At 33.7% G+C, this 27,511-nt stretch overlaps 1 pseudogene across 1 annotated transcript; it reads left to right on the forward strand.

Moving 5' to 3' along the window:
- Positions 1-228: 228 nt before the first annotated feature.
- LOC111275621 (replication protein A 70 kDa DNA-binding subunit E-like) lies at positions 229-26,973 on the forward strand (annotated as a pseudogene). The gene is made up of 2 exons (XR_016328998.1): positions 229-832; positions 24,388-26,973. The product of XR_016328998.1 is annotated as a replication protein A 70 kDa DNA-binding subunit E-like (transcript).
- Positions 26,974-27,511: the final 538 nt, after the last annotated feature.

The following is a 27,511-nucleotide window of genomic DNA, read 5'->3' on the forward strand; positions in this document are numbered from 1 at the left end:
ATCTTCAACTCGTACTAATAATAATTATAATTCAGTAACTGTCATTGCAGCTGTATATTTTATTCATTAATTACACATTGAAATTTGATATTCCACCGGACAACCTCAAATAATAATCCACTCTTGATTAATATATATATATATATATATATATGCTTCACTCATTTTTATTCCCTTACCAAACATGCCTCACATTTCCTTCATCGTACACCAAATACTGTACTCCGGAAGTATTACCCAAACTAAACTATAGGATAGTTTAGGTATTTCAAAAATTCAAGTCCCATTAATTGGAAACAAATTTTCCAAAATTCCAGACTTGCGCTCCCTCTCGCGCTCTCACTCAAATAACTGTTGAAAAGGTGAAGAGGTGCTCTCTATTTTCTGGCCTAGGTTTTGACTTCCCCCCCCTATAACCTTCAATTTCTCTCGGTATCTGAACCCATTATTCTTGTTTTCCCTCACTTTCTCTCCATCCAAACGCTCGTTAGTATCCAAAAGTCTCTAATTTTAGGGTTTCGATGGAGTTCAATCTAACGGGAGGGGCTGTAGCTCGGATTATAAACGAAGATGTGACCACCGAGAGGGACTTGAAACCTGTGCTTCAAGTGATAGAGATGAAGGAGGTTCAAACTAAGTCGAAGAATCCGCAACAGCAGCAGCAAGAACCGAAAAAGATCGAGAGGTTCATGCTGTTGCTATCAGATGGTTCGTTAACGCAGCCAGGGGTGCTTGCAACCAGCAAGAGCGAACTTGTGAAATCCTCTAAATTGCTAGTCGGCTCCATTGTTCAATTGACTCAGTACATTTGCGACGTCATCCACGATCGCATGTAACCAAAGATCTTTTCTTAATTACTATTTTGTCTCTTTCACCATTCATTTGAAGATCTTTGTTGAATATTAAGAACTTATATTTGTTGGCTTTTCAACCTGATACGGCATGCTTTCTTGTTTGTCTCTTGTGTTTCTGGGTGGGTTTATAAATTTTTCTTCTTTTACTTGTTAATTGATATGGTGCTGGAATTGGGTGTTTTGAGGGTTGAGAGGAATGCACTTTAGTAACTTGATCGATCTCTATAATCAATTCTACCGGCATGGTTACTCGAGACTGCAATTTTTGGACTTGCAATGTAAAGTTTTGGTTTTTAGTTGGGATTGCAGTGACTTGTTGGTTTTTAACATATGCCACTTGCTCAAATGCTTGAGTTGTGGAAGATTTAATCGTCATATATGTTATATAGTACTGCATTTTATATGTCTGACTATTGATTTGACTCTTTTCTTTCTTGAACTTGAAATTAATATATTCCAATTAATTGAAATTGTTGTTAACAATTCAAGTGCTACATTCTGAATGATGGGGTCAATGTTTATGTCTATTTAAGCTGTGTGATTTATGTTGCATCTGTGCGTGGGTTTATGTGTTAGTTGTCTTGATGACCTTATGTTGAATTTCATGCATGCAGGATTGTTATTATTATTGAGTTGGAGGTGATAGTTGAAAAATATGATATCATAGGGAAGCCTGTACCAGCACCAAAATCTTCTAGGCTCACACAAATCCCTACTGATCAACCTGGAACAGTGATGGCACAGACTAATTCTTTAGGAGGAAGGACATCAGCAGGTTCAGGTACTTAGCTTTCCGTATTTGGCTTCTATTCTTGTAAAAGGGAGCAAAATCCCTGTCCTCTTGAGGTGGATCTGATCCATTTCATAGAATAAAAAAGGCTTTACTAAGGAGTCAGGACCAAACCAAATTGAATATTTTGATTAAACGATAGTAGTAACTTCTGTGCCAGGAAATGGAGATAGACTTCTATAAATGCATAATATTAATAATCACTACTTTGTGAGGGATTATGAAGTTTTTATGTATTTGCTAAGTTCAAGTCTTTAGTTCCATTCGAATCAACTCATTCTTAATTGAAATTGAATAAGCGTTCTTGAAAATTGTCTCGTTTCTTCTGACATGAGTCATAACGTATAGATCCGTAAATCTATCGTTAGACTTAGAATGAAAAAGAGTCGTCACAAATCTTTTTTGATTAGGTGTGAGTGGTCACCTAATTAAATCTGATTTGCAAAACAGAAGTTAGGTTCGGAAGTCGATTGCGCATGAAGAAAATTGTAGCACTCCCAAAATACCTATCTGAGAGATGGCACCGGTTTAATTTCGAATTATCTAAGCTTTGCTTATTTTTATAATTTATCAAATAATTTATGAATTTTATTATAACAATAAAACCTTTCAAAATTTTTATTCATTTATTTATTATTTTGAAAACATTATTTTCAAGAACAAATTTTTTTTTGAAGTTTTTTTTTTAAATATATTTTTCAAAAAGATATCAGTGGTAGAAAATAAAAAATGGGTTAGAAATAAAATAAAATAAAATAAAATAAAAATGAAAAAAAAAAACTTGTGATTGGGTTAGGTCAGGATGCGGGTTTTCGAGTCGATGCGTGGATCCTAAGTGGCCAAAATGACGTGGTGTAGAGGTGGTATATAAGGCACTTTTTAGCATTTTTTTCTCGTAACTCCAGAGCTCTTTTCTATCTACACCCCAAAGCCTTTGACCTCTCTCTAGAAAGTTCATCGGAAAGTTCAATCGAAAATTAAAAAACTCATCGATTTTTGGAAAACTTGCTAGATTCTGAAAATTTTGTTGGAATCTTATCGAAAACTTCAATCTTTGTCGAAAAATTTGACCTGAAAATTCAAAGTTCTTTAGGAAACCCAAAAAAATTCAAAAAAAAAAATCAAAAAAATTTTAAAAAATTTCTAGATCATTTTAAACCCTTCATGAACCTTTTACAACTTTAAAATCACCTCAAGAAACTTAAAATCCCATTAAAATTTTGAATCAAATCTAAAATCTTAATTTTTGAATCCTAAAAACCTTTACTGCTAGACTTTTTTTGAAACTTTTCTAATAATTTTCTTTATGTTTTATGTGTGTCTTTATGTATTCTTGCTTCGCAGATTAGGTTCAATTTATAGACAGCTTAGGATCAATTCAAGAAACGAACAAAATCAATCTTAAGCTTGATTTTTGGGATTGCATTTTGTTCATATGAGATTTTAGGTCCAAAATTTTAGCAGTATTAATTTGATTTTGTGTTGACCTAAAAATATTATGATCTTCATTCACGTGCAAATTAAGCAGAAGAAGAAACAGAATAATAATAATAATAATAATAATAATAATAATAATAATAATAATAATAATAATAATAATAATAATAATCTAATTGGACCAAAATGGGCCCAGTTAGGTTTGGACAAAAATAGGCCCAATTGGGTTAGGATCAAAATAGGCCCATTTGAGCCAAGATCATAATTGGCCCAGTTGGGCTAGGATTAGAATGGGTTCAATTGGATCTGGATCAAAATGTATGTTTACAATTGTCCCTCTTTGCACATTTTTGTTATACAAGGATGTTGCAAAGACCTAGACACCCATTTTGGACTCGAATTCAAAAAATGACTTGGACCGAATCAAGGGAGAGGATCGGGATTAAATCATGAGTCAAATGAAGCAATCAAGACTAAGTCAAAGTCGAAAATAATAATTGGGACGAAACCACAAATCATAAGCAATGATCTGGACTTAGTCAAGAGCGAGCGATCGAGATAAAATCACGAGTCATAAGAAATGAAACTATCAGGATCGAGTCAAGGTTGAAAATAAATGATCGGGACGGGACGAAATCACGAACCATAATAAATGATTTGGACTGAGCCAAAATCAGGTGATTGTGATAAAATCACAAGTCAAAATGAAGCGATTAAGACCAAGTCGAGGTTGAAAATGAATGATCGAGATGAAATCACGAATCATAAAAAATGATTTGGATTGAGTCAAGATCAAGTGACTAGGACGAAATCATAAATCTAAATAAAGCGATCAATATCGAGTTGAGGTAAAAAATGATTGATCGAGATGAAATCATGACAATAGAGATAATTTGGATTGAACCAAGATCAAGTGATCAGAACGAAACCACGAGTCACAATAAAGCGATTAGGATCGAGTCGAGGTCGAAAATAAATAATCATGATGGAATCCCAAATCACAAAAAATGATCTGGACTGAGCCAAGATCAAGTGGGTGAATAATGTAAATGTATGCCTTATCTAGGATGCAAATGAATCATTGATTGTGGTACGAAGGTTTTTGTATTCTCATTTCTATACACTTTTGATAGAGAAATCAATTGATATTATCTTGTATGTTCATCTTCACTGTGCATTTTAACGAAAAAATACCTTTTCACATTTGACAAAAAAACTATTTTTCATCAATCTGGAGGTACATTTTTAACAAAGAAATCATTTTTCATCAACCTGGAAGTATGCAAAGTAATTATTTTTCATCATCTTTGAGGCATTTTTGGCAAAGAAACTTTTGCGTTCGCCTGTCCGTTTATCCGAAAGAGAACCATGGAAGTTAAATTTTTTTTTTTTGGTTCATCTTTTGCCTTTATCTTTTTCAATCTTTCAAAATCACACATTTCTTATGATTTTGTTTAATTATTAATTATTATCCTAATTTAAAAGAATGAAGATGCAAGTTATGCATTTCTTCCATTCATTGCAAGATATAAAGAAAAAAGACAACGTATAGGATTTAGAGAATGAAAAGATGACTTTTATTTATTTAGATAATCAGTTACAAATGATGATAGGAAGGAAAAAGAATACATAGGAGCAGTTATTTTGGGGTAGTAATGCCCCAAGACAAATGCTTAGACAACCATGACTAAATCTTGAATTTCTTTCAAAAACTCAACTAAAACATGATGTCTCAAAACTTTAAAGCTTTTTGGAATTTGTTATCCTTTATGGCTTCCCAAGTAGTGCCAATTGAAGCTATCTTTCAGAACCTTTTTCTTTGGATCCAAGTTGCCCTTCTGGGATTTCGACTTGAACTTTTTTTTCTCTTTTTTTTATTTTGATTTTTTATTCTTTTTGGGGTTTAAATCGCCCTTTCGGGTTTTCGATTTGAACTTTCTTTTTTTTTTCTTTTTTTTTCTTTTTTTTAATCAAGCAAAATGCTTTTTTACTGCGTCAGAATCGATAGGACTAGGAAGTTCATATCCATTCATCTTTGACAAGATTAAAGCTCATTCCGAAAAAGCTCTTTTTTACCATATAAAGGTTTTCTCAATTCGGAGTTTACTTTTTTTTGTCATCATGCTGACTTGGAAGAATTTTTTTTAGCACCAACTCTCTCTCTTGGAACTGACAAGGTGTGACATTTTTGTCATGAGTTATCATCATCTTGTTTTAGTACAATTGGCCATGACAAAGCGTCGTCAATCTTTTCTCTTCAATAAAGTTCAATTGCTCATAACGTTCTTGAATTCATTAAACTTCTTCTAATCTCACTTCCCTTAGGACTCTTAGCGATAAGATTTTTACTTTTATTGGCAATACAACATCCATCCCATAAACCAAGAGAATGAAGTTACCCAGTAGGTGAGAAAATATTTATTTGTAGCTGGTTGTAATTTTGTAATATATATATATTTATATTTGTATATCTAGAATTAAGTATTTGTATCTCTAAAATTAAGTATTTGTATATCTAGAATTAAGGATAAAAAATTAGGATAGACAATCCCTCAGTTATAGGATCAGTTTTTAAAAAAGATTTAGTTTACTAGTTTAATCTTTAGTTAGTTATAGATAAATTTAAGGTTCTTGTATAATTTTTAATGAGTAGTTTTTCAATATACATTCAGTTTTATTCTTAGTTTTTCACATAGTTTTATTTTTTAATTGTTTTCATATGGTATCAGAGTTTTAGGTTCTTTTTGAAAAGTAAAATTTTTAACATTATTATTGACTTCTATTTTAGGCTTTCATTGCCAAACCTATTTAGGCTTTTATTGTCGAATCTTATTAAAGTCTTCATAGCCATTCCATTTTTTTTTTTTTAGCCTTCATTGCTAAGAGTCATTTCTGGTTATATCTTAAGATTATTTCAGTTTAAAAAAAGATATCATTACCACCCAATTTGAGAAAATGTCAATTGAAAAAATCATCGAAGTACTACAGATATTTCAAAAACAATGAGAGTTCGACAGAGAAGAAATTGAAAAAATGAAAAATTTATTGAAAATCCTTGAAAAGCTTATTGTGGTATGTTCTTTGGGTAAAATATCTAATTTAGGTAAAATTTTTGGTTCTTATGGATTAAATCTCTCGGTTGAGAATATTACGAGTTTTTGGGTCATTGACTTAGGAGTCACAGATCATATGACACATTTTTTACAAAAGTTTAATACATATACCCTATATCCTAGTAATACGAAAATTGTTGTTGTAGATGGTTCACTTACTATAGTGGTAGGATTAGGAGATGTTCAAGTTAATCCATCGTTTGTTCTAAAAAATGTTTTTCATGTTTCTGGATTATCTACTAGTCTAATCTCTATACAAAAATTTACCAGAGATATAAATTGCAAAGTGACTTTTGATCTTTTTTTTATGAATTTTAAGATTAGAGTTCGGGGAAAAGGATTGGACTTGCTAAGAAGAAAGATGGATTATACTATTTTGAGATATCAAATAACATAAGTAATATAAAAAATAGTTTACCTTTGTCATTTTTTTTTGAAAAATCTTTCAATAAAGATAAAATTTAACTTTATCATTTTCGTCTTGGACATCTTTATTTTGAAACTTTGAAAAACATGTTTTTTTGTTTAAAAGATTAAATGTCGAAGATTTTCATTGTGATGTTTGTTAACTTACAAAGCACAAACGTGTCTTTTTCAATTAGTAACAAAAGAAGTTTTACTTTTTTTTACTTGATTCATAGTGACATTTGGAGTTTCTTTACAATTCTTAATATTTCTGGTGCAAGATGGTTTGCTTCATTCATAGAGGATTGTACCAAAGTCTTTTAGGTTTTCTTACTTAAATTCAAATCAAATGTAAATAGTATATTTTTAAGTTTTCAAAACATGATCCAAAATCAATTTGAAGTGATAATAAAAAGATTTAGGTCTGATAATGCAAAGGACTATTTCAATCAGAGTTTAACCATTTATTTTCAAAAAGAGGAGATTATCTATGAGTCATCTTATGTTAATACTTCACAACAGAATAGAGTAGCAGAGAGAAAAATAAATCATTTACTAGCCATAACTTGAGCTTTTTTTTAAAACAAATGTACTCAAATCTCACTTGGGAAAAGTTGTTCTCACTGTCACACACATTATAAATAGGTTACCTTCAAGGGTTTTGGGATTTAAAACTCCTATGAAACTATTCTTACAATTCTATCCCAATCTTAATATCACAAATAACCTCACACTTAGGATATTTGGTTGTACATCATTTGTTCATGTTCACAGTCATAATAAGGGAAAGTTGGATCCAAGAGCGATTAAGTGTATCTTTGTGGGGTATTTATCAATTTAAAAAGGGTATAAGTGCTGTTATCCTCTTACCAAAAAATTATCTGTAGATGTAACTTTTGAAAAAAATAAATCATTTTTTACTCAACTTTATCTTTAAGGGGAGACTTCATTCATGGAAGATAAGGATAAAAATTTTTTTTTTGCTTGATTTGTTCTTTTCAACATTTTCATCTATTAATTCTTTTGAGTCGAAACTTGTTTCTGCTGAGCACAAGTCGAACATTGAATTTGAGTCTGAACCCATTTTAAATACAGAAGATGTGACAAAAAATAATATTGTTCTTGATTTTATGAAAGAATTACAATTGTACTTAAGAAGAAAAGTTCTAGATCCTAAATCAGTGTTAGTCCAAGAACATGATTTTAACTTTGAAAATGAAGTAATTATAATTTTTTACTCTGTTTCTCAAAATGAGCATGAATCTCCTAAAATTATAACTAGTAATTATGATCTGCCTATTGTCATTATGAAAGAAATCAGAGAATGTACTAAGTATCCACTATACCCAATCTTTAATTTTGTGTTATTTGAAAAATTTTCACCATCCCACAAAAATTTTTTTGTGAGCTTAAATACTATTTTTGTTTCAACTACATTATCTAGTAAAAAATAAAGGCAAGCCATGAAAATAGAAATGGAGGCTTTAGAGAGAAATAAGACATAAGAACTAATAGAGTTACCTAAAGAAAAAAATTAAGTGGGGTATAAATGGATTTTAACTGTAAAATACAAAACGGATGGTACTGTTGAAAGGTATAAAGTCAAATTAGTAGCTAAGGGCTACACTCAAACTTATGGAATGGATTATCAGGAAACCTTTGCTCCAATTGCCAAAATGAATACAGTTAGGATTTTGTTATCATTGGTTACAAATTACAATTGACAGTTTAAACAATTTGATGTAAAGAATGTTTTTTTACATGATGATTTGGAAGAACAAATATATACAAAGGTTCCAACGGGATTTGGAGGTCATCTAGAAGCAAACAAAGTATGCAAGTTGAAAAAGGTTTTATATGGCCTTAAACAGTCTCGTAAGACTTGGTTCGAGAGAATTGTTAAAGTGATGCTAGTAATGGGATATAAATAGAGTCAAGGAGATCACACATTGTTTATCAAGTATTCTGATTCAGAAAGAGTCAGTCTATTAGTGTATGTTGATGATATAACTGTAATTGGAGATGATGAAAAAAAAAATCTCTAAAATAATGTTTGGCTAGAGAATTAAGATAAAAGAACTAGAAAGATTGAATTATTTCTTAGGAATTGAAGTAGCTCACTTATGGCATTGTATTTTCATCTCACAACAGAAATATGTGATGAATCTTCTAAAGGAAACTAAAAAGTTCGCATGTAAACCTGCAAATATCCTTATAGATCCTAATCATAAAATTGAAGAAGCTAATGAAGATGTTGTAGATAGAGAGATGTACCAAAGATTAGTTGAAAGACTTTTATCTCACATATTAGATCTAATATAACATATGTTGTGAGTGTGGTAAGTTAATTTATGCATAGTGCTAAAGAAGTACACTTACAGTCTGTCTATCATATATTACATTATTTAAAGGTTAATCTTGAAAAAAATATCTTATTCAAAAAAAATTCGATGCTAGTTTTAGAAGTATATACAGATGCTGATTATGCAAATTCAGTAATTGATAGAAGATCCACCTAAGGCTATTGCATTTTTTTAGGTGATAATCTTGTGACTTGGAGTAAAAAACAAAATGTGAAGGTAAGATCAAGTGTTGAAGTAGAGTTCAGAGCAATGACTTAGGAAATTTGTGAACTATTATGGTTAAAGATTATCCTAGAAGACTTGAAGATCAAGTGAGATGGATCAGTGAGACTCTACTGTGATAACAAGTTTGCAATAAGCATTGCACATAATTTTGTGCCACATGACAGAATAAAACACATTGAAGTAGATCCACATTTCATAAAGGAAAAACTAGACAATGGGTTGATTTGTACACTTTATGTATCAACCAAAGGTCAATTTACAGATGTGTTGACTAAAGATCACAGAAATGTAACATTTCAAGAAATTATTTTCAAGCTGAGAATAGAAAACATTTATTCATCAGCTTGAGGGGGAGTGTGAGAAAACACTTATTTACAATTTGTTGTAATTTTATAATATGTATATTTATATTTGTATATCTAGAATTAAGTATTTGTATATCTAAAATTAATGATAAAAAATTAAGATAGATAATTCCTCAATTATATGATCAATTTTTTAAAAAATTTAGTTTCTTAGTTTAACCCCTAATTAGTTGTATATAAACTTAAGGTTATTTTATAATTTCTAATAAACAATTTTTCAATATGCATTCAGTTTTATTTTTAGTTTTTCACATAGTTTTATTTCTTAGTTTTTTTACAAGTGTGTACAGAAGTTTGATATGCATGTAGTGCAAAAGGTAATTTTTCATACCAATCTTTATACATTTCAGTCATCTTTTTTAGAATTCTTTTGATGTTCTTGTTTGCAGTTTTTACTGCTCTATTCATTTTTGGGCAATAAGGAGTTGAATTATGGTGTGTGATCTTGAATTGAGTACATACTTCTTGCATCATCTTACTATTCAAATTTTTTGCATTGTTGGATATGATTTTTTTTAGAAACCCATATCTGTAAATTATCTTTTTTGATGAATTTACAAACCACTGCTTTAGTCACTGCTGTGAAAAAGGTAGCTTCGACCTATTTAGTGAAGTAATTAATTATCACAAAAATGAATCTATTTCTGTTTGAGGCTTTTGGTGTGATAGGTCCAATGACATCCATCTTTCACCTAGAAAATGGCCAAGGTGGTGCTATGACATGCAAAACACTAGGCGAAACATGAATTTTGTCCGCATAAATATGGCATTTATGACACTTTTGAGCGTAATCGATGCAATTTTTTTCATCATCAACCAGTAATTCTCAGCTTGTATGACCTGTCTTGTCATCATATGCCCATTTGTATGTGCCCCACATACACCATTGTACATATCCTAAATAATTTTTTTTGGCTTTAGATGCATTTACACAATGGAGTAACACTTGGTCTTTACCTCTTTTGTATTCCCATCTAAGAAGAATCTCATGGCTAATCTTTGCAAGACTCTCTTATCATTTTTCTTTGCTAAATCTGGGTACTACTGATTTTTTAGATACTACATAATATCATGGTACCAGAGGCAACCATCTTTTTTTTTTCCAAGTTAGTGCAATGTACTAGCACATCCTTGATATCTAATTTGATGGGTTGAATTTCGATAGTATCATTGATCTGTACCATTACGGCCAAGATAGCTAAGGCATTTGCAATTTGATTTTCTTCATGAGCTAAATGTTCAAACCAAATTATTTTAAACTATTTGCACAACTTTAAAATGTATTTATGATAAATGATGAGTTTTGAATCCTTTGTCTCCTATTCATCTTTCAATTGATAAATGACTAAAGCTGAGTTCTCAAATACCTTTAATAGTTTAATTTTTTTGTCCAAAGTCGTGTGCAACCTCATGATACAAGCTTCATATTCAGCGACATTGTTGGTATAGTTAAAATTCAATCTTGCTGTAACAAGATAGTAGTGCTTCTTGGAGATATCAAAACTACTTCAATCTCATGTCTTATGGCATTAACGGCTCCATCAAAATACATTCACCATGTTTCTTCTTTATCATCATCTTTTTTTTATTTTAAAATGCTCATTAATTCTTCATTTGAAAAATCAAACTTCATGGGCTTATAATCATCAACGGCCCTATTTGCCAAGAATTCAACAATGACACTCTCTTTGATTATTTTTTGACTCACATATACTATGTTATATTCAGAAAACATCACTTGCCATCTTGTAATTTTTTTTTATAGTGAAGATTTTTCGAAAATATATTTGATGGGATCTAATTTAGCTATAAGCAAAATGGTATAGTACAATATGTATTGCCTGAGTCTTTTAGCTGTCAATATTTTCTCTAGTGATGAATACTTGAACTTTTACTCTGAATTTTTTGCTTAGGTAATAAATAATTCTTTTTTTCTTACTGGATTTGTCCTATTGGCCTAACACATCCTATCGAGCTTTCATGTACTACTAGGTATAAAATCAATGATTTCTTGAAATAGGAGATGCTAGTATTGGAGGGTTCAATAAATACTACTTAATTTTATTGAAGGCTTCTTGGCATTGTTCACTCCATTTCCTCGGATTATTTTTTTGAAAGAGTTTGAAAATGAGGTCACATTTGAGAGTAAGTTGAGAAATAAATCTGGATATATAGTTCAATCTGTCCAAGAAACCTTGAACCTCTTTTTAAGTACTTGGTGGTGATAAATTTTGAATAGCTTGAATTTTAACTGGATCCATTTTTATCCCTCTTTCACTGATTATAAATCCTAACAACTTCCTTGACCTGGCTTAAAATGTACATTTAGTTGGATTCAGCTTGAGTTGGAACCTTTTCAACCTTTTAAATAACTTTCTGAGGTTGATTACATGATCCTATCTTTTTCGAGATTTGATAATCATGTCATCCACATACACCTCAATTTCTTTATGCATCATATCATGAAAAAATGTTACTATAGCCCTTTGATAAGTTGTCCCAACGTTTTTTAATCTGAAGAGCATAATTTTGTAGCAAAAAATTTTTCACATGATGATAAAAATGATCTTTTTCATGTCATCTGGGGTTATTTTTATCTGATTATAGCCAAAGAATTCATCCATGAAAGAGAATACTGAATGTCAAGCTGTATTATCCATTAAGGTATCAATGTGAGGTAGAAAAAAATTATCCTTAGGGTTAGTTTTATTCAGATCTTTATAGTCTATATACATCCGCATCTTGTCATCCTTTTTAGGGACATGTACTATATTAGTCACCCATTCAGGATATTTGGTCACTTGCAAGAAGCCTGCATTGAACTGTTTTTTAACTTTCTCTCTTATTTTTAACAGCATTTTTGGTTTCATTCTTTTTAGTTTTTGCTGCACTGATTTGCATTTTGGCTTCAATGATAACTTATGCTTCATTATTTTGGTGTTGAGTTTAGGCATATTTTGGTAAGACAAAGAGAAGACATCCATAAATTCTCGAAGCAAATCCTTTAATCGCTATTGGTCAATAACCGAAAGTGAAGTGTCAATCTTGACTTCTCTCTTGTTTGTAAGATCACCTAAATTGACCAATTCGACCACTTTTTGATAAGGCTCAATGAATTTATCTTCCTGTTCAATTAGCCTCATTAAATCTGAAGATGGTATATTCTTTAAAATTTTTCTCAGTGCAAGTTTATCAATATTAATTGAATTTTCAAAGTTAAATCTCATATCATTGTCATGATTGTCTTCGTATTTATTTGGTAACTTGAAAGTTAATAGAATAAGAAATATTGGCAAGAGATTTTGATGATGGGATGAATGGAATGGAAAAAATAAACAAAATGCATGCTCTTACTTTTATTGAAATAACAAAATATAAAAAGTCCAAACATAAGATTTTATCCCAATACTTTGGGCATAAGCAATTAGAAGATGTGATCATAAATAATAGGCATTTGAATGATCCTTCAATTCTGTAATTCATATCTTGGCGGGCAAGGGTAAACCACGGTGTCTTCATTTTGGCTTCAATCATCCACCATGTGAATGGATAGCTTGGCAAAAGCTTTCTCCCATTTCGGTTCCTTTCTTGTGTCATATTTAGCTTTTGGAAGCATATATCCTCCAGGAATGAAAGTCTCATTTAAATGGGGAACAATCGTCGACTTATTCTTTGCCCTCTTGCCAAGGCTTGGTAATTTTTCCATCTCATAACTTAATCTTGTTCTGCCATTATTGTCTTCAAGCTTTGGGAATTCTCTTATTCTTTGAAGGTTTTTGCCTAGATCAAATTCAATACTTCGACCCTTGTTAATCATCTGATTAATCATGATTCGACTGAATTTGAGCCTTTCACCTACTGCATTGATAGGTTCAAAGGATATGTATGAGTATTCTAATGATTCTTCTACTGTTTTTACATATAGGGCATTTATAGGTTGGGTTACCAACAAATCTTCCTAGTTTACCACAATCACCAATTGCCTTTTTTACATTGAATTTGATTTTTTGGTGCAGTGACAAAGGAACAACACCTGTATTGTGGATCCATGCCCTTCTTAATAAGCAACTGTATGATGAAGAGATATCCATAATTTAAAATTTTATATTGAAAACACAGATTAATTTGAATAGGTAGCTCAACGTCTCTCAATACTTCTTGTCTGGTATCATCAAATGCTTGGACTACCATTTGATTATTTTGAATATGAGACATATTAAATGGTAACTTAGCTAAAATGGATATGGGCCTAACATTAATGGCTGACTCATTATCAATAAAGACTTTAGCTACTATATGGCTTTTACATTTAACAGTGATATGTAATGCCTTAGTGCTTCTTCTACCTTCTGGTAGAATCTTATCATCGTTGAAAGAGATATGGTGTGGCATTACTAGATTGCCTGTCAGATGATTTACATACTCCACAAAGACATTATGGGTTATATAAGCTTGATTCAATACCTTTAACAAGGCATTGTGATACGGTTCAAAGTTCAGAAGAAGTGATAATAAAGAAATTTTGGCTGGTATCTTATTCAATTGCTCCACCACAAAGTAATCACTGTGTTTGACTAGTTTCAGAAACTCGCAGGCCTCCTTTTCAGACACAAGTTTAATGTATCTTTCTTTGAAATCTCTGGTTCAGTTTGCTTTCTTTTCCCTTTTTCTGTTTTATCCAAAGTTTCTAAAGTGTAACATCTCTCACTTTTAGTTATGCTCCATATTCTTATTATATGGGCAGTTTTAACTTTTAGCACATCTTTTTGCTGCCTTTAAATTGTCACCTCATATTCATAGTTTTAGGGTACCGTTTTGTTATCTTTATAAGAGAATGGGTGTGGAACTTTGAGGGCCACTGGTTTGGAAACAAACTTATTTCTAGCTGATTATGGCTTCTCTTTATAGTGTATAATGACAGGTTTTGGCACCCACTTGTTTGTCATAGCCATTTTAGTGTCTTTTGAGGCTCTCAACTCTTCATACAATTTTATTTGGTGAAAATCCATCAGTTTTTGAACTTCATTACAGAATTGTTTGCGGACATCAATTGAATGACCTAGTGTTTTGTCATGATATTTACTTGTTTGAATTGGGTTGTGTTTTCCCACACGAGTGCATGGAGCCACTGGTTGTATCATTTCGGCTTTACGTAAAGCTTCATATAGCTGGTCAAGTGGCATCTTAAGCTTTTTTACCCTCTTTTTCACATGTTTTTCACCCGTGTCCAAAGCATTGATTGTATAACTTGGCAAAATATTTCCACTGATATTAAGTGCAAAGCTTTCACTGGTATCAAAGTTTATTAGTCCTTCCTTAATTAAACTTTGTATCTTATGTTTGAAGAGAATGCAATTTTCAGTAAAATGTCCTGTTACTCCGAAATGATCGTTACAATGGGCATTGGAATCATACCATTTAGGGTAAAGAGGTTCAAGCTGTTTTGCAAAGATTGAGGGTATTAAATGATTTTTATAGAGCTCTTGATACAACTTTATATAACTTATGTGTATGGGGTCAAATGTTGGCCTTTCTCTGGTTCTAGTATTACTTGTGCTAGTCGAGTGAGCAGGGGATCTTGAAAAAGATGGATAAGATGATCGAGTAGTTGATTGGTGAAGAGATGCCAAAGTATGATTCACTATGTACTGGTATGTAGGGTAAGTAGGGCAAGTGTAGCTTTTGAATTGTTGTCCTTCAAGATTCACAGCTTGAATCTTGCTTTCTTTTTTCTTAAGTGCTCTTTTAGAAGATTCACCTATTTCAAGCTTACCATTTTTGATAGCATTTTTGATGATTTTTTTTGAAATCACCATGTCTGTTAAATTTTGTCACATTTTCAATCATCTCATAATAAGGCGACTTTAGAGTGCTCACAAATAGCATAGTGGTTTCTTTCTCTATTAAGGAGGTTGTACTTAAGCAGTCACATCTCGTCACCTTTGAGTATCTTGCTTAAACAATTCAGACGCTTTCTTTTCTATTACTTGTAAGGAGAGATGATTGAAAGTCATATCAATGATATGTCGGTATTGGTTAATAAAAGATTTGGTTAATAAAAGATTTGGTCAAATCCTTTCATGTTTTGATACGAGTCCTATCTAATTGGACATACCATCTTGTCGCAGATCTAATCAAACTATCTTTAAATACATGCATAAGCAGTTTCTCATTATTGGCATGTGCCGTCATAAGACACTTGGTACTATCGTATTTTTCAAACTCTAGTACTTTAAATTTCGATGGCATCACTACATCTAGTACTAGGCAAAGTCCCACTGTATCCATGGATCGATAGAAATCTATTCATTCTACAACCTTTAGTCTTTTTTCAAGCCTGTTTATAGCTTGATCAATTTTAAAATTTTCCAAGGGTGTAGTTGCTTGTGGCTTTTCCTTGTCTTTTACCTCATCTGCAGTAGGGAGTTGAATGGGCTCAATTACTTTTTCAGCAAAAACAGGATTATCATAGCTTTGGACAGTTTAATGACCTAGTGCATAGGTCATTCCTGGGTAATAGTATTTCGAAAGAGCTCTTTGTTGAGGTTAGAAAAATGATGTGGTTTGATTTTATGGTGGACCAAAGCCTGAAGGATATGTCGAATTAGTAGCTTTTTGTGAAGTATCTTTTTTCACTGATTTTTTCCTATTTATCTTGTTTAGGGCTTTCAGAATTTGGCTCAACTTTCCCTCTAATGCTTATTGGGCTTTCTCTATCCTTTCAAAATGACTGGTATTGTCCTGTTTCATCTTTCTAGCTCGAGCTCGAGTATTATATTGATGAGTAGCTATTTTTGTACCTTAGTACCATAATTAAAGATTCAATGATAATGTTATGATAATGAATGCATGAGTGAATGTGATGTAAATGAAAGAAAACAGAAAGTAAAAGGAAAATATTTGCCCTTTGAAAAAGATCCAACAAAAAGAAACTTTCATTTATTTTACAGAAGTCTATTTTACATCAAATCTAATATTGTTTCTCTATAGAAATGTCTAATTTGCTCATACTGGTTTTTAGCTTTCTCAATAAAGTTCAATAATTTCTGTCCATGCTCTCATGCTAGTGTAATCAAAGTTTTCAAAGTTTTAGATTTTTTTGCCATCTTGCTTGTTTAGATCATGGTCTTGCCTATCTGAGCGGTGAGGTGTTCTATATATTTTTGTTTTCCTAACCTTTCTTTTTTGTCACACCACACCTGATAGGATAATTCTCTATGCCTTTCTGTAAGGAACCTGACATGATTTTTCTGTTTACTCAACTTTGATGTCAAAGTTAAAATGTGATCTGAAAGCCATTGGTACTCTTACTCAACCTCTATGAAAGCATTTCTATGTGGTCGTGTTTTTATTTTAACTTTTCATTTTCACGAGCCAATTTAGTATTATTTATTTCTTTAGTTTGTACCTACATGCACAACCTCTTATGCTCCTGTTGTAACTCTTTCAGCTTTTTTAGGGCATCGTCTTGTTCTCTAACAACTTTCTAGGCTTTGCTGTATTCTTTGAAAATTTTGTGGGCTTGGATTTCTAGTTTCTCTGCGTTGTTTTACCATTGGTCCTTTTCTTCCTGCAGTTTTAAGACCTCTTGTCTCAGTTTCTCTTTTTTCATCTCATGCTTTAATTTCAATAGCTTTTTATCAGATTCTTGACCCACTGGTAAATGACGATCCTGGGGCCCAAATGCAATCTCCTAACCTCTTTTATTTCTCCAAACCAAATACCCTTAAGTAACTTGATTAGTGAATGGCCTGAGCTTACTCTCTTAGGCTTCTTATAGGTTTTAATTATGTTATCAATCTTTTGGAAGGTTTCGGGCTCCCTATATGAGCAGTCGAATTGGCCGAGCTTGCGGGTCATAGGAATAAATTGTTCAACTTCATGCTGCATTTTTACCATTAATGAGGCATAACTTGTTAACCCACATAAGCGTAGAAGGGAAATCCCTGTCTCATTTCCACATTGGTATAGTATAGGTTCTCTACCTATCTATGGAGCTAACCATCTTACTTGACTAGCCGTGAGCCTTTGTAGTAGATATTTTCATTCTTTTTAAGTCTTTACCTCTGGCCAAGTGCTCTGATAGAATTTTCTAATTGGATTCCGAGTGTGGAAATAAAGTTTGGTAAAGGCACTTTTTTTGCATTCAAAATGGCTCTTTATCCGTACATATAATAAGGGTATGCAACTCATGAAACATGTTTTATTCATCTGCCTACAAAAACTCAGAGATCTAATAGTTTTTGCCAAGATAACTGGTGAAGGGTTACAACCTTTTTCAATTTGCTTAAATAGATCAACCACTTTTATCTCAACGTCTCTTATGACCTTGGAAAAAATGACCAACCCATATATGGCTAGAGCAAATGCATTCATTCTTTGGTCATCATTTGGATGCTTGATAATGAAATCTCGTAGGACCCCCCACGGAATACCTTTATGATCATTTTTTCTCGAATGTACGAATTTATAATTTTTTTTCTCACCCCTAGCCTCTTACTCAGCTTCCTGTGACTCTCTGATTTGTGTTTCTTCATGTTTATTCTGTTTGGATACAATAGATGCATACCCATCAGAGTTGAGTACTCATCAATTGTTGGTACTAAATTGACCTCATTAAAGATGAAACACCGATAGAAGGGATCCTAAAATTGTATTATCGTCATAATAAGTGAGTAGTCAACCTCCACTGACAAGAGATGTGCTATATGTCTAAACTTTTCACAAAAAGCCTCTTGCCTTGAAGGGGTCATACCATTCCATGTGTCTGACAAGCTTTTTCACGTTATTGTGCTTGAGAAGTAAGTGGACTTCTTCTGATAATGTAGGTGTCACAGACCTAAGGAAGAGTTCTGAATCCCACATCGAACATAATAGGAGGGTCACTGGGGTATATAAGGGTTCACACCACCTCCGTCTTGTGAGGGGCTTTTTGTAAGACAATCGTGAGGTCAAGGGGGGTCAAAGCGGACAATACCTCACAAGGGTGTGAACCATGATTGTTAGGTTGATCTGAGACGTCGGTAGAGTGGATGCCCTAGTCTCGGAGCCGCACGGGTTTGAAGCTTAAGACTCGACCCGTGACAAGTGGTATCAGAGCCAGTCCTAAACCGTTCGATCCACGTCAAGCACCTCAAGGGAGGCAGGCAGGGTGGTTAGCCTCTATGACGAGGGTGTCACGAGATTGGGTGCGAGAGAATGTCACGAACCTAAGAAAGAGTCATGAATCTCACATCGAACATAATAGGAGGGTCACTGGGGTATATAAGGGCTCACATCACCTTTGCCTTGTGAGGCGTCTTTTATAGGACAAAATCGTGATGCTAGGGGGTTAAAGCGGACAATACCTCACAAGGGTGTAAACCGTGATGGTTAGGCTGATCTGAGACGTCAGATGAGTAAATGTCCGGGTCTCAGAGTCGCGCGGATTCGGAGCTTAAGATTTGACCCGTGACCAGGTGGCAAACAATCTTCTTCTTTTAGTTGTCTCTTTTCTGATTCGATCTTCACCTCTGTGGGAGAATCACATTTGAACAGCATAGATGAAGCGCAAACCTGACATTCTGTGGAATCTATAACGGTTTTTGTTGAAATAGCTTTGGGGCAAGAATATTATACAATCTATGAATATGTTCATGAATGTGTGCAAAAAGAGATAAAAGAATACAGATATTAGTTAGTCATTTCAATGAAATATAGGAAAACATAACAGCATGACCTAGGATTTTGGATTATCTACAACGGGTGGGAAAATAAGGCTCTATCTATGGTTGGGCTTCTAAAGTCAACTATATGTGGTTTATGCCATTTCTAAAAGGTTCTCAAATTGTTTCTTACATCATGGTCCATTACAGACTAGTAAGACACCAAAATTTTCACCTATCATAGGCTTCAAGCGAAAATGGTTCAGTCTGAATGGGAGTGTTTCGCAGGCCCATGTGAAGACATGAAATCTCACAAGGGTATAAGTACTTCACTCCTTCCTAAAAATAGAGCTCGGGTGGAGGGCTTATGTTATGCACATGCAAATGAATGATAGATATAATAAGCAAATATTTAGGTAAATATAAATACTGAATAATAGGGCGGACAAATAAACAATAATAAAGCAGATATAAGTAATAAAAATAGGTAATTTCAAATTTGTTAGACAAGGCTTGGATAATAAAAAATTTTTTACTAGTTTAACTTTCTAATATGTCCTTAGTGGAGTCATTAAGTTGTCATAACGTATAAATCTGTTGACCTATCGCTAGAGTTGGAATGAAAAGGAGTCGTCACAATTTTTTTTTGATTAGGTGTGATTAGCCACCTGATTAAATTTGATTTGCAAAACAGAGGTTAGGTTTGGAAATTAATTGTGCATGAGGAATGTTGTAGCACCCCCAAAATGCTTATCCGAGGGATGGCACTAGTTTGATTTCGAATTATTCAAGTCTCACTCATTTTTATAATTTATCAAATAATTTATGAATTTTATCATAACAGCAAAACCTTTCAAAATTTTTATTCATTTATATATTATTTTGAATACATTATTTTCAAGAAAAAAAAACCTTTTTGAAATTTTTTTCATTTATTTTGTTTTTATTTTTTTAAATATATTTTTCAAAAAGATATCAATGGCAAAATTAATTTTTTGTTTTCTTTTTGGTTCGTTTGTTTTTTTAAGAAAATAATAAAATAAAATAAAAAATGGGTTAAAAATAAAATAAAATAAAATAATAAAATAAAAACCTACAATCGGGTCAGGTCAAAACGCGGGTTGGCACGTAAATCTTAGGCTGCCAAAATGACGTCGTGTAGAGACGGTATATAAGGCACCTTTCAACGCATTTTCCTCAGAACTCCAAACCTTTCTCTCTCTACACCCCAAAACCTTTGACCTCTCTCCTGAAAGTTCAACCGAAAACTGAAAATCCCATCGATTTTTGGAAATTTCGTTGAAAAATTCAACCAAAAATTGAAAAATCCACCGATTTTTTTAAAACCTATAAGACTCTGGAAATTTTGTTGAATCTCGTCGGACACTTCAATTTTCGTCGAAAAATTCAAAGTTCTTCAGGAAATCCAAAAAAATTCAAAAAAAAAACCAAAAAAATTCAAAAAAAATTCCTAAATCATCCTAAACCCTTCTTGAATCTCTTACGACTTTAAAATCACCTCTAGAAACCTAAAATCCCATTAGAATTCTAAATCAAATCCAAAATCCTATTTTTCGAATCCCATAAACCCTTATTGTCAGACTTTTCCTAGAATTTCCCCAATAATTTTCTTTATGTTTTTTGTGTGTCTCTCTGTGTGTTTTTGCTTTGCAGATTATGTTCAATTTATAGGCAGCCTATGATCAATTCAGGAAACTGACAGAATCAATTGCAAGCTTGATTCTTGAGATTACATTCTGTTCAGGAGAGATTTTAGATCCAAAATTTCAGTAGTATTAATTTGATTCTTTGTTGACCCAAAAATATTGTGATCCTGATCTTCATTCACGTGCAGATTGAGCAAAAAAGGAAATAGAAAAAAATAATAATAATAATAATAAAAGAATCTAATTGGACCAAAATGGACTATAATGGGCTTAGTTGGGCTTGACCAAAATGGGCTCAGTTGGGTTCAAACAAAAATGGGCTCAATTGGGTCAGGATCAAAATGGACTCACTTGGGCTAGGACCAGAATGGGCCCAACTAGGCTTGGATCAGAATGGGCTCGATTGGACCCTAACCAAAATGGGTGTCTACAACATACATATTCTGGTAGAAGTACTAAGTACATGACTTCCTTTTGCATTGCATATGCATTGGCATACTGATTATACAACTATATAATCTTCACTAACCGAACCAAAAATAATGCAGCGGACAGGGCAGACCCAACGAAAAAGCGGAGAGTGGAGTGGTCAGGAAAGTAAGTAAAACAATCTGAGCAACTCTTGGGAGAGTATCCTCTTCCTTACCAATGAGCTAACTTGCAGAATTTCTGTCTTTGTATTTTTAAGATTATCCAAGCTTTTACTTATCAGCATTTATGTGGATATATCATACTACTTGAGATTTTGAGGGAGTATGATTTAATTATTGTGGTAGGATGCTTATAGTTGAAAATCTTTTGTTTACATTCAACACTTGATGATTTAGGATGGCAGAGGCAAAAGAAAGGAATTCGACCCCAGCAATTCCATCTGACATGCAAGCAGTCTTAAAGCGTTGTGAAACTATTGAGAAGGAAGTGCGCTCTCTCAAACTCAACTTGTCTTTCATGAACAGGTAATTACGGATCAATGTTAAGTTACTTATAATAGGTAGATTGTAGCCAATAACTTGGAAGTTGATCGAGTTATGTCTGTCTATCAGGATGGTAATAATTCTCTGAGCAAGTGAAAAATGAGTAGCTCAAACAAAATGTAAGAAACAACTCAGGATTAATGTTAATTTTACTAATAATTCCTAGCTGCTAAAATGGTGATTAATGCTATCAGGATACATATGCATTATAAGCTCTGAGAGCTCATGTCTCTGCAGTGATAGAATTAGAAGCTCATTCAGCTTCTAGCTGCCAAGAAAACAACCAGATTTCACCTTTTCTGTTTATTCAGTTTACATTGTATTATAAATACTAATCTCAAATTATGCTGAAGTATCAGGCATGTCGCCTTAAACTTGGTTGCCTTTCAAGTTATCATTATTAACCCAATTTACATTTTGTACCAAAAAAAAAAATCTCAGAAAGGACTCGGAACAAACTAAGCAGATAGAAGAGCTACAAAAGCAGAACAAGGAGCTGACGGATGAAAAGGAGCGGCTCTTAGAAGAGATTGAAAGGATTATTTCAGATTCAGGCAAGATGTAATTAAACGTACTTTGATAGACTGGACTATATATTGTCACTGCAGATATTATCAGCCCTAAAATCTATAATCTCAAATGAAAAGAATGTTAGACCTACGCATCACAAGCATAGCGGATCGAATGGCACCGTTTTCTGCCAATATTATGTTTGTGTAGGTTAAAATTAACACTGGTCCAGCAATGATTGCTGAACACAAGTATTTTGTATGAGTAGTGAATATATATAAATATGCATATTGGATAAAGCTTTGTAATAAAATCTTTTAATTTATAAATTTTGATTTTTAATTTTAATTTTTATTTAATCATTTTTAATATAAAACTTTACCTAAAAAAAATAATTTAAATCTTTCTCTCAACATATATATCCAAGTACCGTATGAAATAAATTTATTAATTCTTGTTAGGTTCATAAGAAATTATTTTGATCACCTTTTTATACTCTTTTTTCTTACAAGCTACTATGAATTAATAAGGTTAAATAATTGATTATGCCCTTAATTCCACATCTTCAACTCGTAATAATAATAATAATAATAATAATAATAATAATAATAATAATAATAATTCAGTAACTGTCACTGCAGCTATATATTCTATTCATTAATTACACATTGAAATTTGGTATTCCACCGGACCTCAACTAATAATCCACTCTTAATTTTACTCATTTTTATTCCCTTACCAATCATGCCTCACATTTCCTTCACCGTACACCAATTACTGTACTCTGGAAGTATGACCCAAACTAAACTAAAGGACAGTTTAGGTATTTCAAAAATTCAAGTCCCATTAATTGGAAACAAATTTTCCAAAATTCCAGACTTGCGCTCCCTCTCGCGCTCTCACTCAAATAACTGTTGAAAAGGTAAAGAGGTGCTCTCCATTTTCTGGCCTAGGTTTTAACTTCCCCCCCCCCCCCCCCCCCATATAACCTTCAATTTCTCTCAATATCTGAACCCATCATTCTTGTTTTCCCTCACTTTCTCTCCATCCAAACGCTCATTGGTATCCAAAAGTCTCTAATTTTAGGGTTTCCATGGAGGTCAATCTAACGGGAGGGGCGGTAGCTCGGATTATAAACGAAGATGTGACCACCGAGAGGGACTTGAAACCTGTGCTTCAAGTGATAGAGATGAAGGAGGTTCAAACTACGTCGAAGAATCCGCAACAGCAGCAGCAAGAACCGAAAAAGATCGAGAGGTTCATGCTGTTGCTATCGGATGGGTCGTTAACGCAGCCAGGGGTGCTTGCAACCAGTAAGAACGAACTTGTGAAATCCTTTAAATTGCTAGTCGGCTCCATTGTTCAATTGACTCAGTACATTTGCGACGTCATCCAAGATTGCATGTAACGAAAGATCTTTTCTTAATTACTATTTTGTCTCTTTCACCATTCATTTGAAGATCTTTGTTGAATATAAAGAACCTATATTTGTTGGCTTTTCATCCTGACACGGCATGCTTACTTGTTTGTTTCTTGTGTTTCTGGGTGGGTTTATAAATTTTTCTTCTTTTACTTGTTAATTGATATGGTGCTGGAATTGGGTGCTTTGAGGGTTGAGAGGAATGCACTTTAGTAACTTGATCGATCTCTATAATCAATTCTACCGGTACGGTTACTCGAGACTGCAATTTTTGGACTTGCAATGTAAAGTTTTGGTTTTTAGTTGGGATTGCAGTGACTTGTTGGTTTTTAACATATGCCACTTGCTCAAATGCTTGAGTTGTGGAAGATTTAATCGTCATATATGTTATATAGTACTGCATTTTGTATGTCTTACTATTGATTTGACTCTTTTCTTTCTTGAACTTGAAATTAATATATTCCAATTAATTGAAATTGTTGTTAACAATTCAAGTGTTACATTCTGAATGATGGGGTCAATGTTTATGTCTATTTAAGCTGTGTGATTTATGTTGCATCTGTGCGTGGGTTTATGTGTTAATTGTCTTGATGACCTTATGTTGAATGTCATGCATGCAGGATTGTTATTATTATTGAGTTGGAGGTGATAGTTGAAAAATATGATATCATTGGGAAGCCTGTACCAGCACCCAAATCTTCTAGGCACACACAATTCCCTACTGATCAACCTGGGATAGTGATGGCACAGACTAATTCTGTACGAGGAAGCTCAGTTGGTTTCAGTATGGCTGATAAGTTGAACACGCCAAGGACCACTCTACTGCAGCCTAGAATGAATCAGTTTCATGGTAGTTCTTATACGAATGAATCTGAGCAAGTAAGATATCCTGCTGCAAATGCACGTCCTGTTTATCCGAAAACAGATCCTTCTGCTGGCTTTCCTGGATCATCATCTTCAAGTGGACCATGTGGAGTTCAGAGTGCAGGTTTCCATAGCCCTAGGCCAGCAGTTTCACGTCCTCTAAGCACCTCTATCCACCAATCCATACCTGCGTATCAACAGCCATCCCCCATGTATGCTAATAGAGGGCCAGTAGCCAAGAATGAGGCACCACCCAGGATAATCCCAATTTCTTCTCTGTATCCTTATCAGGGCAGGTGGGCAATAAAGGCCAGAGTAACAGTAAAGGGAGAACTTAGGCGCTACAGCAATGCTCGTGGTGATGGTAAAGTTTTCTCTTTTGATCTCCTCGATTCTGATGGTGGGGAAATACGGGTGACCTGCTTTAATGCTGTGGTTGACCAATTCTATAACCAGATTGAAGCTGGTAAGATTTATCTGATTTCTAGGGGAAGTCTGAAACCTGCTCAGAAGGCATTCAATCACCTTAATAATGAGCATGAAATTTTTCTTGATAGCACATCAACAGTACAGCCGTGTTATGAGGATGACAACACAATTCCACGGCAGCAATTTCATTTCCGTACCATAAGTGATGTTGAAGGCATGGAGAACAATGATATTGTGGATATAATTGGTGTGGTATCATTTATCAGTCCTACTGCTTCAATAATGAGAAAAAATGGTACAGAAACTCAGAAGAGAATCCTTCATTTGATGGACATGTCTGGCCGAAGCGTTGAATTAACTTTATGGGGAGCGTTTTGTAATGTTGAAGGACAAAGGCTCCAATCTTTGTGTGATACTGGGGAGTTTCCAGTTCTGGCTGTGAAAACTGGTAGGGTGAGTGATTTTAATGGGAAGGCGGTGGGAACTATCTCTACATCCCAGTTATTTATAGATCCTAATTTTCCTGAGACTCACAGGCTAAAGGAATGGTTTGTCAGGGAGGGGAGGAATACTCCTGTCTCTATTTCTAAGGAAACATCAAGTGTGAGTAGTACAGATAATAGAAAACTATATCACAAATCAAAGATGAGAGGCTAGGGACTTCTGAGAAGCCAGATTGGATTACAGTTGTAGCAACTATTGCATACATCAAGTTAGACAATTTGTGCTACAGAGCTTGTCCCGTCATGAATGGGGATCGCCAATGCAACAAAAAGGTTACAAATAATGGAAATGGGAAGTGGTGGTGTGATAAATGTGATAGGTCAGTAGATGAATGTGACTACAGGTATGTTATTCAGTTCCAGATACAGGATCATACGGGTACAACATGGGTGACTGCTTTTCAGGAGTCTGGTGAAGATCTCATGGAAGTGTCGGCAAAAGATTTGTATCATTTGAGGTATGAAAACCAAAATGATGAAAAATTTATGGAAATCACGCGACAGGTTATGTTTAATAAATATACTTTCAAGTTGAAAGTGAAGGAGGAAACTTTTAGTGATGAACAGCGTGTGAAATCGACAGTGGTAAAAGTAGAAAAAGTACAATTTTCATCAGAATCGAGGTGCCTTTGGGATTTGATTGATAAGATTAAAGCAAATGATTCTAGTTCTGCATCGAAGGCAGAGATTACCGCGCCTAATCATAGAATGGATTATACTGGAATAGGGACTGATGGAGGCAGACATCTTGCACCAACAACTGCTACCAGAGAATGCGGGTTACCTAGAAATCAAGGGGTACAATATGGAAATCAGTACAGTGGTTCTAGGCTTGGAGAAACTGCTTCACGCATGGATGTGTTCTGTAACAGTTGCGGAGTTACCGGTCATAGCTCTACAAATTGCCCTGCCCTACCATTATGAATAGTCCAGTACACTATGAGGAGGGACTATACTGATAGAATATCTTCTCGGGCAAGTGTTGGCCGTACCTCAGATGAGTGCTATAAATGCCATCAAACTGGCCTTTGGGCCAAAGTCTGTCCGATGTCTGGTCCTTCATCTTACGGAAGCACTGATTTTTCGTCTGGGATATATGGAGGTGTTCCAAGGAAACAGGTAGGCGGGTTTTAAAGTCTCTTTAGAGTATGTATAGAACTTTAAATCAGTACATCATTTTGTAATATGTCATCTACCCTTCCGAAACACGGGTTACTGACTTCACAAGAGCAGGGCATTGGACTTGGTAGCCATGAATTGCTTTGGGATGTCCTTTGGGACGAAACTTTCTGCATAACCCTGAAGTGAACTTATAGGTTAGAACTTTCTCAACTCTCTCAGAATCGGACGGTTTCACTTTGGGTATCGGAGTTTCATTTTCAATTTTACTCATCTTTCGTTTCTGTTTCTTATGTTTTTTGCTAAAATATCTTGTCTCATTGATCTCTTATGGTTATGGGAGGATGATCTGAATCTGAATTGTCCCACTTCAACTAAAGGAGGAATGGAAACTGTTAGATCATATAAATATATATATATATATATTTATATCCACGGGGTTAGAAATGTCTGTCATCTGTATGAATAGGAATATAAGCTGATATTCCGCCTCAAAGTCAAGACTTGAAAGAACATGAACCGGCAAAACGTAGGCAAGTGAAAGGTGCCCTAATTTTTAATTAAGACGAGGAGCAATGTGCATGGGATTTCTTTATTCACGTTTGGCCTCTCCTCTCCTCTACTATATATAATTTGTATTTGTTGTCAATTCTGAAATGCTAACTTTATGAGTTCACATAATTAGTCATTTAAACCTGCATCTTAATTTAAACATCTCAATGTTAACCGTCTCATTCATCCAACCTCAAATCAATCCATCAGTAAATATATTAAAATTACGATCAAGAACACACGAAACCGTCAGGAAAACATGTTTTTATTCTTATAT

Source organism: Durio zibethinus, chromosome 17, assembly GCF_047325235.1.
Source record: "Durio zibethinus cultivar Kanyao isolate XHJ-2024 chromosome 17, ASM4732523v1, whole genome shotgun sequence".
NCBI classification, from domain to species: Eukaryota; Viridiplantae; Streptophyta; class Magnoliopsida; order Malvales; family Malvaceae; genus Durio; species Durio zibethinus.